Below are 6000 nucleotides of genomic sequence, written 5' to 3' on the forward strand. Positions count from 1 at the left end.
TCCTGGCACATCATGCTCCGGTCACCTGCTCAGAGCCTATTGTTCCTGTGTCTATGATTCATGCCGGATTAACTCAAGATTTGAGCTGTACCTTACAAAGGTTCCAGAGGTTGGCTCCTGATAACACTCCGGCAGGATGTTTGTTTGTCCCAGTTCATCTAAGGAAGACAGTCCTTGCTGAGGCACACAACAGTCGGACTGCTGGGCATCCTGGAGTCTACAAAACACTGGAAATCCTTTCCCGTACTGTATGGTGGCCGTCTCTGTCTGCTGACGTCAAGAGTCACGTCCGGTCCTGTGAAGTTTGTGCCAGGAACAAAGTTCCCAGGACTCGCCCGGTAGGTCAGTTAGTTCCGTTGGCCGCCCCTGGTAAACCTTGGACACATCTGTCCATGGACTTTATAGTCGATCTGCCACCCTCTGCGGGACACAATACCATTTGGGTCGTGGTAGACCGGTTCAGCAAGATGGCACATTTCATTCCACTCACTAGGCTGCCTACTGCTCGAGATTTGGCAGTTTTGTTCATTCAACACATTTTCCGCCTCCATGGACTCCCTACAGACATCGTCTCCGATCGGGGTTCCCAGTTCATAGCGCAGTTCTGGAGATCATTCTGTACCCTCCTGGGAATCAAGGTCAGTTTATCATCTGCATACCACCCTCAGTCAAATGGGCAGACTGAAAGGGTTAACCAGTCCTTGGAGAAGTTCTTGCGATGCTACATATCGGAGTTCCATGACAACTGGTCCTCCTTGTTGCCCTGGGCAGAATTTGCCTGTAACAACTCCTGTCACTCATCCACGAAAACCTCTCCGTTCTTTTGCAATTATGGTTTCCACCCCAGATCTAACTCTTTGTATTCACTCCAGTCCGTTGGTATCCAGGAGATCCGTTCCACTGCCAGGGATCTCAGAGTTGTCTGGAAGAAAGTACATTCATCTTTAAAACAAGCCTCACTTGTTGCAAAAAAAATTTCGGACCGACACCGTACCCCCTGCTCCCTTAAGGTTGGCCAGAAAGTCTGGCTGTCTACAAAAAATATCAGGCTCAGACAACCTTGCAAGAAATTGGGCCCTAAGTTCATCGGGCCATTTCTTATCATCAAGCAGGTGAACTCCGTCGCATTTAGGTTAAAAATTCCAGGCTCGTTAAGAATTCCAAACACCTTTCATTGTTCTCTATTGAAGCCAGTGCTTTATCCTGGTCAAGCCCAGTCTTCAAGTGTGCCTGGGAGAGGTTCCAGTGGGCCACAAAAATTTGTGATTCAAAAGGTCCTTGATTCTAAAAATGTTCAAGGACAGGTGCATTTCCTTATACAATGGAGGAATCGCGGATTAGAAGAGCGATCTTGGGTTCCGCGGAGACAACTCCATGCCCCAAAGAAACTGAAGGAGTTCTTCAAAAAATTCCCTAGGAAACCGGGATGTCGGGGTCCCTCGACCCCTCCTCAAGGGGGGGGGTACTGTTACGAGCCACGGCGGTGCCTAGCCGACGCGACTCACTCACCCACGTCCCGGCCGTCGCCATGGCGACCGGGACGTCATTTCCGGCCATAACCCGGCCGTTGCCGGGGCAACCAGCAGACGCTTCAGAGCTGCGTCCCGGCAATAGGAGGAAGCCGGGCGCAGCGATTCTACAGCCTGTGGGCTAATTAATATGGGCAGATTATATGAGGCAATTACAGGCATTAGCCTGCAACTGTGCAGGCCAGGGGCAAGCCCTGATTGGCTCTATTAGTGACTGCTTTATTAACCTGCAGGAGTGTGTTCAACCTGTGATTGGTTCAGCTGGGTATTTAAGGCAATGAGGTCTGCTGCCTCATTGCCGGTTATAGCTTCTGTGCTCCAGTCTGCTGACCTGCTTGTTCCAGTTCCTGTATCCTGTATCTACGTTTGACTTCCCGTGTATGACCCTTGGCTTCGTATTGGACTTCGCTTGTGTTTCCTGTGACCCTGATCCTTGGCTTGTTTACCCGTTCTGCTACTTTGCCTGTGACCTCTGACCTCAGCTTGTTCATCATTATTGTTACCTGCTGCCGAGTTTTGACCTCTGCGTGGACCTGACTCTTCTTGCCTGGGTTCTCCCCAGCCGGTACACACTTCACGACCCTCTGTCAGTCTGCAGCCCAGTCTGTCCCCACCATCAGGGGCTCCAGTGAACACCTGACTGGCAGAGTAGACTCCGGGTTGTGTTGTGCCGGCTGGAGGGGTTCCTAACAAACACAGGACACTTTTCTATATATAAATAAACTACTGATCATAATACAAAAAATACTGTGAATTATATAAACTAGTAATGTGAAATACCAATTATGGGCATATGCAGTGTATAACCAAATTCTTGTGACCTAAACAAATATGATAATAATATTTGATAATTATAACATAAGAATATAAGAATATCATGTCTCTAACATTAAATAATCCTATATTTATAAAGCTATACAAAAATTAGTTCATCCCATTGTCTGTTAATTGTGTAAGTTTATAGAGTGCACTAAAAACATTTTAGTGATAAGTTCTGAATATTACAACCTTTGATATTTACGTTGATTACCCATGTCAATCCTCCTCCTCCGAACCTCTGGTTCAAGGGGCTGTTACTCCCACCATTAGCTCCCCGGCTGGTCCCTCCCAGCTGCGGATTCTCAATCCCCCTAAGTTTTATGGTGATCCCAAGGCATGCAGGGATTTTAGTAAACAATGCGCTATTCAATTTTAGCTTCTGCCTGGAAATTTCCCCACTCACAGAACTAAAGTGGCTTATATTATTTCTCTCCTGTCTGGTCAGGCCCTGGCATGGGCCTCTCTCCTCTGGGAGCGCAACGACCCCCTTCTCCAAGTATACAATACGTTCCTAGAAGCCTGCAAGAGAGTCTTTGATGAGCCTGGTAGAATCTCCAGCACAGCATCTGGCCTTCTCTGGTTATGCCAAGGTTCACTACCATTGGGACAGTATGCTATTCGCTTTCGCACTCTAGCCTCGGAGCTACGGTGGAATGAGGAGATGCTTACTGCCTCCTTTTGGCAAGGCCTTTCAGAGAGAATTAAAGATGAGTTGGCTGGTAGGGAGCTTCCCTCTTCCCTTGATGCCCTAATTTCCCTCTGCAACCAGATAGATATTCACTTCCAGGAGAGAAATCAAGAGAACGAGCCCTCCTGCCGTGTACCAACTCGGTTGGCACCTAGATTTCAGTTCCCTGTCACTCCTATGGAGGAACCAATGCAATTAGGGCAAACACATCTGACTGCAGAGGAAACAGAAAGATGGTTCAAAAATAATCTTTGCCTATATTGTGGAGAACCAGGACATCTTCTGTGCAAATGCCCCATATGGCTGGGAAACGGGAAGGCCTAACTGGCTCTGGCGAGGCTAGGTTAGGCATCTCAGGGACTTCCCCAAGTGACTCTAATTTCTCTGTTGAGGTATCCCTTCGCCATTCTGATCACCAACTTTCCTTATTGGCTCTTACTCTGGAGCAGCAGGGAATTTTATTTCTGCAGCAGCTGCTGCCCAACTATCTGTACCCTTCATAGCCCTTGCTCATCCCATCGCCATTACTGCTATTGATGGCAGTAGAATTGAGGGTGGATACGTAAAATTCTGCACTGTTCCTGTATCTCTTCAAATTGAGCTCCACATTCGGAAACTATTTCATTTCTAATCATTCCTAAGAGCATCAACCCCCTAGTTCTAGGTCTGCCTTGGCTGAAAACTCACCCCTCCCCCCATTTTGGATTGGCAAAGTCCACAAGTGCTATCCTGGGGGCCATCCTGTTACTCTCGATGTTTACATCAGGTGATAATCCCTGTTAAAAGACTCCTACACCCACTCCTGTTCCTGCAGTGATTCCTGCCCCTTATGCTTCTTTTTCTGATGTTTTCAATGAAGTAGACGCCTCTAAGATACCACCACATCGCCACTGGGATTGCACCATTAATCTGCTTCTGGACAAGACTCCCCCTCGAGGGCGAGATTATCCCATCTCCAAGCCTGAATCTTTGGCTATGTCTATGTATATCGAGGACAATCCCAGGTAACAGGGCCAGTAGACTGTTGGCTCATAAGCTTAGAGGTAAGCAAGCCCGTAACTGTATCAAAGTACTTCCAGACTCACGTGGATCAAAATCCCACAACCCTGCTGATATTGCGAACCTCTTTGCCAGTTACTATGCTAAACTCTACAACCTGCGCGAGGATAGCAATATTCTCCAACCATCCCTAGATTCTATATCTGCCTTCCTGAGCCATCTGCGCCTCCCCTCTCTAGATGATGACAGCCTTACATCTCTAAACCTCCGCTTTTCACAACAGAAAGTAGAGACAGTTATGAAAAGCCTGATAAAAGATAAAGCCCTTGGTCCGGATGGACACATAGGGCCTGAGTCATTAAGGCAAAAAAGGAGTAAATGTTTTCTGGGACAAACCATGTTACAATGCAAGGGGTGCAAATGAATTTATTATTTTGCACATAAATTAAATACTGGCTGTTTTTTCATCTAGCACACAAATACTTAATAGCTTTATTACTACACTGAAATTTAAAGTTGATCTAGGACATGCCCTACCCCAACTATAAATCTGTCCCTACATTTTAAATTTACCTCCCCCTCCAATGCAACATGGTTTTGCCCAGGTGCAAATGCTACTCCTTTTTTATGCTTTGCTCTCCTTAATGACTCAGGCCCATAAACTCTTTTTACATCACTTTCCTGGAAATCCTAGCCCCCTCCTTACTCCCTTGTACAACAGTGTAATGACTGGAGATAGCTTCCCAGCTGAAATTCTTGAAGCACAGATCATTACAATTCTGAAACCCGGTAAAGACTACACAGAGTGCAAACATTATAGACCCATAGCCTTGCTTAATACTGATTTGAAGATTTTCACCAAGCTCTTTGCTATTCGTTTAAATCCAATTCTCCCCAACCTCATCCATCCGGACCAAGTCGCCAGGCGTCTGATAATAACAGATGTATCCTTAATGTATTGCATCTAGTAACAGACACTTCCGACGAGCTGGTTTTGCCCGCTCTCGATGCGGAGAAAGTTTTTGACAGGCTTCACTGGCTCTATCTGCAGGAGGTCTTAGTTAAATTCGGTTTCCAAGGTAATATTCTTCATTCCATCCTAGCATTATATCAAGGTCAAAAGGCCAGAATATTAAGCAAAGGTTTCCTATCCTCCCCTTTTGTTATATCAAATGGTACAAGGCAGGGTTGTCCATTACCCCCCCTCATGTTCGCCCTTGCTATCGAACCTCTAGCCCAAACAATACGATTTGCACCTGACTTTCCAGGGATTACTATACATTCATCCTCTCACAAATTGTGTTTGTTTGCAGATGATGTGTTTCTGTTTGTTACCAGCCTGGGGAACTCATTGGTAGCCCTAGAGCTCTTCCTCAATCAATATAGCGCTGCTTCTCAATATAAATTGAACATCACTAAATCAGAAGGACTACCAGTTAATATTTCCTTATATCTTTACAGCGGAGATTGCCTTGGATAGAGTCATAGACCACATTCTTTTGAGTGCCCTCTGAAGTAGTTAAGTTCCAGAGACTTGGGAGAATAGGAAGCTGAGGGGCCTGCATAGTTAGTTTTAGGCAAATTTTAGACAGGGGATTGCATGCCTCACAGTAAACTGCTTGCCCTCATGAGACAATGAAACTAAATGGAAGACCCATTTGTATTTGAGGTTATCCTATAGAATCTGGATGCATTTATTGAGTTCATATCTTGGTGGGGACTAAGTTTTGGAAAAATGACAGTTGGTAATTATCAAGTAGACATATGTCCATATTGTGTAACTCCATAAAAGGACCTGTCTATGAAAAGATGCTTCAAAGAAGCATCTAGTAGTAGGTGTTCGAAAAAAATCCCACTAGAAAGGGTTCTAGCCGAGTGGAGTAGACCGAATCTTGACTATTCTTACTTAGTAAATTTTTCCGACAGGATCTATTTTCTATTTCTTACTGCTTATCTTATACTTGT

The sequence above is a fragment of the Mixophyes fleayi genome, chromosome 4 (assembly GCF_038048845.1).
Source record: "Mixophyes fleayi isolate aMixFle1 chromosome 4, aMixFle1.hap1, whole genome shotgun sequence".
NCBI lineage: Eukaryota > Metazoa > Chordata > Amphibia > Anura > Limnodynastidae > Mixophyes > Mixophyes fleayi.